The 11,139-nt window shown below is 43.6% G+C and overlaps 1 pseudogene; it reads right to left on the bottom strand.

Annotated features, from left to right (window-relative positions):
* Positions 1–6,034: 6,034 nt before the first annotated feature.
* Positions 6,035–8,177, bottom strand: LOC100072680 (calcium homeostasis modulator protein 6-like; annotated as a pseudogene).
* Positions 8,178–11,139: the final 2,962 nt, after the last annotated feature.

The following is an 11,139-nucleotide window of genomic DNA, read 5'->3' as shown; positions in this document are numbered from 1 at the left end:
AAGGTGCATCTTATTTCTTGCCTTTTCTCCAATCCATTTTGCTTACTGTCTTAACAGTAAGAACTATAAATTTTGTTTATTGAGCATTTTCTAGGCATTATCTCATTTATTCCTTGCAAAAATCATCTAAGTAATGTGATTATTTCACATTTTATAGAGGCTGAAACTGAGACATGGAGAGATTTTTCAGGTTATATCCCTAGTAGAGGCTGAGCCAGAACATGAACCCAGTACTACAGACTGAGTGTTTGTGTGTTCCCCGCCCCCCAGCAAATTCATATGTTGAAACCCAACCTCCAGTGTGATGGTATTAGGAGGTAGGACCTTTGGAGGGTGATTAGGTCATGAGAGCGGAGCTCTCATCAATGGGATTGGTGCCCTTACAAAACACACCCTAGAGAGCTCCCTTGCCACTTCCACCATGTGAGGACACAGTGAGAAGTCAGCCATCTATGAACCAGGAAATGTCTCACCAGACATTCAAAACTGGGAGAAAGAAGATTCTGCTGTTCATAAGCCACTCAGTCTGTAGCACTTTGTCTCTAGTGACTAAGCTCTTAATCAGGTAGTGTAAAGACTCTCACATACAGTGAGTATTCTCAATACGTGTTTGGATGTTTCTTGAATGACTGAAAATGAACATATTAAGGAGCTGCTGATGAACATGAGGGCATTGGTTAAATGGAGCCCAAACCTTGACAAGGAGAATCACTGAATGGTGAGCTGCGGAGTTTTAAAAGCAATCTGTGACTGTTGAATATGCATGCCCATTTCTCACCATTATTAATACTCTTATCAAACCAAGTTTTCTTAAGTAATATTCTGCTCGCCAAAAAAACTCCCAAAAATGAACACACACATACATACACATACACTTCCCATGAGACTAATTCCACAGTAACATTCTCTATCAGGTCTCAGGCATTTCTCTCCTAGTTCCAGGGCTATGGCCATCCATTGTCTAAAGGGACCATCAGTTCCTCTTTTTTAAACCAGCATTTTGCCTTCTGTTGACTGTCCCAAAGTGTCCAATGATCTGACTTAATCATCAGATGATTTAGGCACTGTAGGGAATATGTGAGGTGGTTATTCAGTTCATTTAGAGTAAAAGCCAAAGTCCTCACGATGGCCCCAAGGTCTAACATGATCTGCCCCCTTCACCACTCTGACCTCCTGGCGTACTTCTATCCCCCAGCTCACTACTCACGGGGCCGCAGTGGCTAACCCTTCACCCCTTCAAGTCTCTGCTCAAAGAGCAGCTCTCCAAGCTCCAGAATTTCTTTCTTTCTTTTTTTTTTAACGACTGGCACCTGAGCTAACATCTGTTGCCAATCTTTTTTTTTTTTTTCTTCTTCTTCTCCCAAAGCCCCCCAGTACATAGTTGTATTTTCTGGTTGTAGGTCCCTCTGGTTGTGCTATGTGGGACGCCACTTCAGGATGGCCTGATGAATGATGCCATGTCCTCACACAGGATCCAAACTGGGGAAGCCCTGGGCTGTCAAAGCGGAGCACACAAACTTAACTATTCTGCCACAGGGAGGTCCCCCAGTTCTAGCATTTCTGATGCCACTTAGAATAGAGGGTAAACCTTATTTCTGATATATATGTTCTTCTTTTTTTCACTGTGTTCTTCTCCTCCTTACATATTCAATTATTTACATATTTATTGTGCTTACTGTTTATTATATCTCACTCCCCTTACAGTGTAAGCTCCACATTCACCAGCCAAAAGTACATAATTGGAAATACCAAGTGTTGTAGTGGAGAGAAGCAATGGGAGCTCTCATATAGTATAAATTGGTTCAACCCTGAAGGCAAAATTTGACATTATCTTGCAAACTGGATTCTCTACATGCCCTTGTGCTTCCACCTATTCCTAGGAACATACCCTAAAGAAACATTTGCACCTGTACTCCAGAATGTTCACTCCAGCATTGCTCATAGGAGCCAGCAACTGGGAATGACCCAAATGTCCATCAGCAGTTAAATGGATAACTAGATTGTGGTATACTCCCACAGTGGAGTACTATACAGCCTTCAAAATAAATAAGCTGTTCAGGGCTGGCCCCATGGCCGAGTGGTTAAGTTCGTGAGCTCCACTGCAGGCGGCCCAGTGTTTCGTCAGTTTGAATCCTGGTTGCGGACATGGCAGTGCTCATCAAACCACACTGAGGCAGCATCCCACATGCCACAACTAGAAGGACCCACAACTAAGAATATACAACTATGTACCTGGGGGCTTTGGGGAGAAAAAGGAAAAAATAAAAATAAATAAAATAAATAAATAAATAAATAAGCTGTTTTACACATAATATAGATGAAACTCTCAAACAAAACGATCATACAACACTTCCTAGAGGATTCTAAAAAGTTCAAAAACAGGCAAAACTAAACATGAATAGTTTAGGAATGAATACATAGATGGTAAAAACTATAAATAAAAATAAGGAGATGATCACCCCCACTTGTAGGTGGAGAGAGTTGGGCTTCTGAAGAGGCACAAAGGGCAGGGGGATTTTGGGGTGCTGGAAATGTACTATTTCTTTCCCTTCTGTAATCATTACATAGACCTTCGCTTGTAATTATTTTTTAAACTATACATAAATGTTTCATAACTCTTCACTGTGTTTATCTGACAATTTTTTAAATGACAATAAATTGCCTATTCTTGTAGAATTTCCCTTTCATTTGGAAGTATTTAGAATGCTGTTCCTTGTGGCAAAGGGTCTGACAGACCATGTCCCTTCTTTGATACAGGTCCGTTTCCTTAGCTAGGAATATAATCCAATCAATTCCACAGTCCTTCCATTGACATTCACGATGGATATTTCCTAAATAGGGAATGAAGAGGAAGAGACAAAATAAGATCAGCCAAAGGCTTAGACCTCAGGGCTGGCCTAGTGTGTGACACATGGTAGACACTCAGTGGGAGTGGCAGCGGCTGTGGCTGCTGCTGGGGCTGACTCAGCCAGGGAGCATCTATCCATCTTTTGTCTTAGGAAGAGTTGCTTACAATAGGCCACCTGGTAGATAAGGTGCAAGATGTTGTGAAACTTAGGGGTTCTGAGATGTTTTTCAGCCAGAGACTTTTGCGGACGCGGCTAATTCTATTTTGGGATGCTTCCTTCTGGACTTGCTTCTTTAATCAGTGCATAGAGTATTGCTCTTTCTGTTCATGGCTTTGGATGGAGCAAAGAGACAAAGCCTAATCTTCTGCTCTGTAAATTGTATCACCTTGCCAGTATTCAATACATTATGGAATCACCTCTTGGAACAATATGGCTGTCTTCAGCTACTATTAACAGCAAGGCTGTGTCTGAATCTCTTCTAAGGTCAAGGCTTTAGGGCAGCATAACACCAGCGTGATTATGAAGAATCGTTTGGTGAGCCAGCAAATAAACATGCTGAGTGGAGAAACGCTTCTTGGGTGGGGCCAGGCTCAGAGGAGTGGTGTGTCCTACGAAACAGGGGTGACCATGTTCCCACCAGGAAATAACTGTGCTGTGTCCTGATCTATGTCTATTCAAAGCGGTCTTAGCTCTCAACAGTTGCCAAGTTTCTGAACGAGATGATGAAAAATATTGGGGATCACTAAGGATATCTTTATCTTTTCTGCTCACAAAGACACTTATGCTCAAAAGGGACAACTCTGGCCTACTAATAAAAACAGCCAAGTGATTGCTTTCAACCACATGATTCAGAGAGGATCGGCCTCCAGCTCCAGGCCTGTGTTCACTGACCACGTGAACTTGGACTAGTAACGTCGTGTCTCTAATCCTCCGTTCCTCACCAGTAAGCGGGAGTGACGTGTTTCACAGGTATCCCACAAACTTGCGAGGTTTAAAAAAAAATCCCCGTCCCATTTTTAGGCTCTGGAATTGACCAAATTTGACAATTTGATGCTTATCTTTATGTACTTTAAGATTGTATGTGTTTTTTTTTTTTTAACAAAAAAGGGATCATATCCTACTAATCAGTAAAATACTATGCGGAAATTTTTTATGAGGTAAATTGTTAGCTTATACATGGAACAATGATATTTCATGTGAAAAAGTTGCAGAACTATGCATACAGTACAGTAATATCTGTGCAGTCACAGAGTAACGCTTCCTCTGGAAGGATGCACGGCAAAGGCATGAGGTAATAGTACTTTTTACTTCACACAGTTCTCTACCATGGGCATTTTTTATCTGAAGCGTACATACTTTCAGAATAATTATTAAAGACTGTGCAAGAGAAAGTCAAGCATAAGTCAACAAAATGGAGATGATATGATCCTGTTGAAAATGAAAGTACAGTAAATAGTAGGCCAGAAAAAGGATTGAAAAGGAAGAATTTATAAAAGAAATTGGACGATGAAACAAATAGAGCAAAAATGAAAGGAGCCATAATACGATTTTCAAAATTATTCTCCAGGGAATAGAAAAAAAGGGATCATGCAGTTTCTGATGCCAATTTTCTTACTATATACGACTCTCAACTACAGGATATCCAGCCCTGCAGACTAGCTCTTTCTAATGGCCCCATGTAACGAAGGGTAGATAAAAGCCAGCATCGTGGTCTGCCAAGAGAGGAAGAGGACTAAACACGATCAGTGCTCAATTGTTCCAGCTTAAAGTTTTCACACCTCATTTTTAAAAATGCACAAACAGCCAAAAATTATGGGATGGGCAGGAATGACAATCAACTGTCCCCTGAAACTTCTTGGCATTATTGATCAACAGAATTGTATCTATAGACATCATTGTTTTCAATAGATCCTTGCATCTTTTCCAACAACAAATCCTGTCATTCTTACATTCAAAATCTACCTGAATCTTTCTGTTTTTTCAATTTTCATCACCGTCCACCCAGTGCAGGTTCCCTCCCACCTCTTTCCCCGCAGTGGTCTCCCGAGGAGTTTCTCCACCTCCACCTTGGCTCTCCCTCTTCCCCTTGTCATTCCTTTTTCAACAAGAAAAGCAAGTCAATCCTCTTAAAACATTTATAGGATGAAAACCAAAATCTTTTGCATGACGTTGGGGGCCTGTGTGATCTGTGCCTTGCTCACTTTTTCCAGTTGCTTGTGAGGCTTCCGACTGCGCTAAGATATTTCTCACCTCAGTTTTGCACATACTGTTCCTCCAAACTGAAATGCTTTTTTTTTTTTTTTTGACGAAGATTACACCTGAGCTAACATCTGCCGCCAATCGTTCTCTTTTTGCTGAGGAAGGCTGGCCCTGAGTTAACATCCGTGCCATCTTCCTCTACTTTATATGTGGGACACCTGTCATAGCATGGCTTGACAAGCAGTGCCATGTCCGCACCCGGGATCCGAACCAGCTAACCCTAAGCCTCCGAAATGGAACGTGTGAACTTAACCACTGAGCCATCAGGCCGGTCCCTCAAAGGGTCTCCTTTCTACTCTACCAATATTAGTTTCTCACAGACTTCTCCAACTCCCCACCTCCCCTAATCTGAATCAGGTCACCAACTTGTATTTCTGTATTTATTTGTACCGTATGGGTTTTATCTGACTTCTCCACTCTGTTGACACTGTGTAATAACTATATGGGGGTTCACAATACTATCCTCTCTACTTTTGTGCATATTTTAAATTTACTATAATAAACAGCTATAAAATTTTCCTTCTGATCCTACAAACTGAAAACAACACTTATGCCTACAATTTTCCTAGTTTTCAAATTTTGTGTTTAAAAAAATTTACTTTCCTTTTCATGATGAGTTTTCGTATTTTCGTTTAGAAACCATATTAGAACCATAAATTGCCAGTATTTTACAGTTCTAAACTGTGTGTTGTCTGCAAGAGAGTGAATTTGAAATTAGCATCAGATAACCTGAAAGACAGGTCTGAAGTTCAATTGTTCTTTTGCTGTTTTTGCTACTGAAGTCTTTTATTTGAAAGCAGCATTATTATTCGGTGGAAAGGACCCTCGACCTGGGATATAAATCTTCTGATTCAGTTCCAGTTTGTCCTTTTGAGTAAATCATTTAACCTTGCTTCCTTTTTTGTATAATTAATATAATAAAGAGGTAAAGTTCTAAATTTTTATTTGATTTAGTATTCTGTTTCCACAATTTGGAGGACCAAAAAAGCCAAAAGCAGTCATAAATAATATCAATGTTTTTTTTTTTTTAATGAAGCAGCAATTCAAAAGAACTTTTCTTCTTATTCATTAATAAGGTCATATCTCAGCAGTGGTCTCCATAAAGGTAAATCTACACAGCCAAGAGCAGAAACCACTTCATCTCATTCAGAAGAGTTGCTACTATGCTTCTTCTCATTTGTTTTAACACATGTCTGCAACAGGATGTCCTCTTCCTCATTTGGTTTTAAAGTATATAGCGATGAAATTTGCTGCCGGTTTTTAATGCTTGGAATGTTGTATTTCTCTGGAGGTGAGAGCCCAAAGAGACATTTAACATTTTCTTCTGCCAATTCAGCTGCAAGCTTTTCGGCTTGTTTTTTAAAGGTCTTTCACGCCTCTTCCAAATAGATTTTCCAAAGTTTCAGCTGCAGGAAACTACCTGCAGCTCGACATTCCTGGACATGTACAAAAATCAGCAGGACGATGATAACAGCTCCTATCAGGATCCAGCCCAGCACCATAGGAAAGCACATCAAAATAGCAATTTAGTCACATTTCTTATAAGAAATTTTAAAACCCTCAAAGTTTGAACTATCCACAGTTATGATGATGAACAAGCAACAATTTGGGGTCTTTGTCTGTTAAGAGAAAGAAGCGGCAGTACCCTCCCGCACCCCTCAGCACAGCTGCTTGCTTGACAAGTCAGTCATTTGCCAAGTCATGTCAAGGGCCCAGGGAAGAGCCTAGTGTCACTCCTCTAGAACTCAAAACGTGGGATTTGGGCAAATCCAATGAAACAAGCATTCATTTTCAAGAACCCCTGAGCTTTACAAGCCCAGAAGCATTGTGGGGATGATGGCTTTAGAGCCAAGCAGACCCATTTTATTGTAACGATTCTTCTACCCTTCTTCCGGCTGGACACACAACGACCTCGACTCAGTGTGTTCGCTATAAAGACGTAAGAGAATAAGGCAGAACGGACCTAGACGGCCCAGAGCGTTGTCTGGCCCAGAGTGGATGGCTGACACTATTGGCTGCCTCTTCTCTTCTTCATTCGTTTTATTTAAATGTTCGCCTGTCTGCTGACTAGATGCAAATAGCCATTCTACTTTGTCTTCTGGTGTCACCTGTCTAGAGAAAGGGCACTGATTTCTACCCCACCCCGTGCGCACCTCAGAAGCCCGCACCTCTCCGCCCCTGCCCTCTCCTCCCAACCGCACCCAGCGCGAGCGCCAGCGCCCGACCTGCGACTGGGCCCTGAGCTCCTTCAGGAGGTCCTGCGCGTCGGACTCCTCGCTCAGTCGGCAGGGCACCAGCGGCAGCTGGGCCGCAAAGCTGGAGTTGCGGCCAGCGCACAGGAAACGTGCCACAGTGGTGCTCCCGCTGGCGCCGCACTCGTAGAAGGCGCCCCCGAGCAGCGCCACGGCCACCCAGGTGTGGACGCGACCAAGGCGGCCCCGGGGAGCTGAGTCCTCCCAGGGGCCCCGCGCCGCTCCGCGCCGCAGCCGGCGCAGGCGCCCTGGGCACAGCAGCAGCGGGTCACCAAGGGCCAGGCGCGCGCGCTCAGCACGTAGGTCAGGAGGAAGAGCTCCGGCGCCGGCCCCAGCAGGAAGGACAGGCCGTAGGGCAGGTTCCAGGTGGCGCTGCAGGGACACTGGAACACCACGGTGGAGAGGAGGCGCACCCCGCCTGCTGTCAGCAGGGTGGCCAGGCCATAGCCCGGGACAATGGAGTACTTGGGCACAGTTTTAGCACCTCCGGAAGCTTGTCCATGGTCCTTCTACCCCAGATGTCAAGGACCCGTCCGGATGCTTCTGCCTCTTCGCTGCCCTGCTCCTCTAATGGTTTGGGAGAACTCGGGGCTGGGGCTTTGCACTCTGCTAATAAGTAGCTTCCGAAAAGGGATGGGCTTTATGGCCTTCGTGAGCTTTGCTTTCTTATTTCAACCAACCGGCTCTGGCTGACAAACAGACCCAAACACACACCATTGACCTCCCCAGTACCCACCCCTTTCCAGGGGCCTCCGCACTGGTGGCCTTTCTCCCCCAGTTCAGGAACTGTGACAGAGGATACACCACTCTGTTCCATTATTACCTTTGTTTCCACCGAACTCATAAGGAAAATTGGTTTCCTTACCCTTCCTGACCCAATGCAGCCACTCAATGGAAAGAATACTTCTGACCTGGGCAAACTGGGAAAAAGCCAGATTTTCCTCTGTTGCAGCCATCCTAATTGCTAAGCCAACTCCTAGTAAGACCAAACAGTCACACACAAAAAGGATCCAGTTCTAGGGCCTCCAAGATGTTCTGTCCCCTTCGTGTCCCCCTCTGGACAGAACCACCAGCCTAATTCACACTGACTGTTCTCTCCCCTGCCTAATCTCCCACAGGATGCTAGACTGAATATATTGTATTGACTTCTACCTCTTTTCCTCCTCCAGGTGTGTCATGACACTGTCCGTACCTGGAGGATGTCAAATTCTTACCCAGTGACCACCAAGTGAATGGGGAGAGGGGAGTATATATGGTTGTTCAAAAAAATACTAGTTAAACCAAAATGTTCACACTGAAGCTACGTCTAACTACCATATTGTTTCCTCCACCTTCAGTTTTCTCAAAGCAGCATCGCTCTGTCACAAACTGTAACTGGAACAATATGGCTGTCTTCAGCTACTATTAATAGCAAGGCTGTGTCTGAATCTCTTCTAAGGTCAAGGCTTTAGGGCAGCATAACACCAGGGTGATTATGAAGAATTGTTTGGTGAGCCAGCAAATAAGCATATACTGACTGGAGAAACGCTTCTTGGGTGGGGCCCGGCTCAGAGGAGTGGTGTGTCCTACGAAACAGGGGTGACCATGTTCCTACCAGGAAATAACTGTGCTGTGTCCTGATCTCACTATGTCTATTCAAAGCGGTCTTAGCTCTCAACAGTTGCCAAGTTTCTGAACGAGATGAAAAATATTGGGGATCACTAAGGATATCTGTATCTTTTCTGCTCACAAGGGCACCTGGGTTAAGAAGGGACAACTCTGGCCCACTAATAAAAACAGCCAAGTGACTGCTTTCAACCACATGATCCAGAGAGGATCGGCCCTCCAGCTCCAGGCCTGCATTCATTGACCACGTGAACTTGGACTAGTAACGTCGTCTCTCTAATCATCAATTCCTCACCAGTAAGTGGGAGTGACGTGTTACACAGGCATTCCACAAACTTGTGAAAATGAATTGAAGTGAACATCCAAAACGGCTTTGTTGACTGTAAAGCCCTATGCCAGTGTACGGGTTCTTTTAAATCGTTCCTAATTACATGGTTAATATTTATTAGTCATTACGTCAAAAACCCAACGATCAGAAGTGCCTGAGGTTTAAAAAAATCCCCCGGCCCATTATTAGGGTCTGGAATTGACCAAATTTGACAATTTGATGCTCATCTTTAAGTACTTTATGATTGTGTGTGTATGGGTTTTTTTTTTTTTTAACAAAAAAGGCATCATATTCTACTAATTAGTAGAATACTGTGTGGTAATTTAAAAATATATATTTTTTTGAGGAAGATTAGTCGTGAGCTAATTACTGCCAGTCCTCCTCTTTTTGCTGAGGAAGGCTGGCCCAGAGCTAACATCTGTGCCCATCTTCCTCTGTGTTACATGTGGGATGCCTACCACAGCATGGCTTGCCAAGCAGTGCCATGCCCGCACCCAGGATCTGAACCAGCAAACCCTGGGCCACCGAAGCGGAACGTGTGCACTTAACCACTGCACCCCCGGGCCGGCCCCTATGTGGTAATTTTTTATGAGGTAAATTGTTAGCTTATACGTGGAACAATGATATTTCATGTGAAAAAGTTGCAGAACTATGCATACAGTACAGTAACATCTGTGCAGTCACAGAGTAACGCTTCCTCTGGAAGGATGCACGGCAAAGGCATGAGGTAATAGTACTTTTTACTTCACACAGTTCTCTACCAATGTCACTTTTTATCTGAAGCGTACATACTTTCAGAATAATTATTAAAGACTGTGCAAGAGAAAGTCAAGCATAAGTCAACAAAATGGAGACGATAGGATCCTATTGAAAATGAAAGTACAGTAAATAGTAGGCCAGAAAAAAAGCACTGAAAAGGAAGAATTTATAAAAGAAATTGCAAAGTGAAATAAATAGAGCAAAAATGAAAGCAGCTATAATATAATTTTCAAAATTATTGATTAGGGAATGGGAAAAAAGGGATCATGCAGTTTCTGCTGCCAATTTTCTTACAATATATGATCTCCACAACAAGATACCCAGCCCTGCAGACTAGCTCTTTCTAATGGCCCCATGCAATGAAGGGTAGATAAAAGCCGGCAGGAGGGTCTGCCAAGAGAGGAGGAGGACTAAACACGATCAGTGCTCAATTGTTTCAAAGTTTTCATTATCTCATTTTTTTTTGGAAGATTTTATTTTTCCTTTTTCTCCCCAAAGCCCCCAGGTACATAGTTGTGTATTTTTAGTTGTGGGTCCTTCTAGTCGTAGCACGTGGGATGCCGCCTCAGTGTGGCCTGACGAGCGGTGCCATGTCCACGCCCAGGATCCGAACCAGCGAAACCATGGGCTGCTGAAGCAGAGCGCGCGAACTTAAACACTTGGCCTCGGGGCCGGCCCCTAATTATCTCATTTTTAAAAGTGCACGAAAAGCCATAAATTTGGGGGATGGGCAGGAATGACAATCTTATCTTCCCTGAAACATCTTTGCATTATTGTTCAACAGACTTGTGCCTATAGATAGCATTGTTCTCAATAAATCCTTGCATCCTTTCCATCAACAAATCCTGTCCTGCCTACATTCTAAATCTCCCTTGAATCTTTCTCCTCTTTCTATTTTCATCACCGTCCACCCAGTGCAGGTTCACTCCCGCCTCTTTCCCCGCAGTGGTCTCCCGAGGAGTTTCTCCACCTCCACCTTGGCTCTCCCTCTTCCCTCCGCCATTCCTTTTTCAACAAGAAAAACAGATCAATCTTCCTAAAACGTTTACAGGATGAAAACCAAAATCCTTTGCGTGACTTCAAGGGG

Source organism: Equus caballus, chromosome 10 (genome assembly GCF_041296265.1).
Source record: "Equus caballus isolate H_3958 breed thoroughbred chromosome 10, TB-T2T, whole genome shotgun sequence".
NCBI lineage: Eukaryota > Metazoa > Chordata > Mammalia > Perissodactyla > Equidae > Equus > Equus caballus.
The sequence above is the reverse complement of the archived record's forward strand: the minus strand, read 5'-3'. Positions and strand labels throughout refer to the sequence as shown.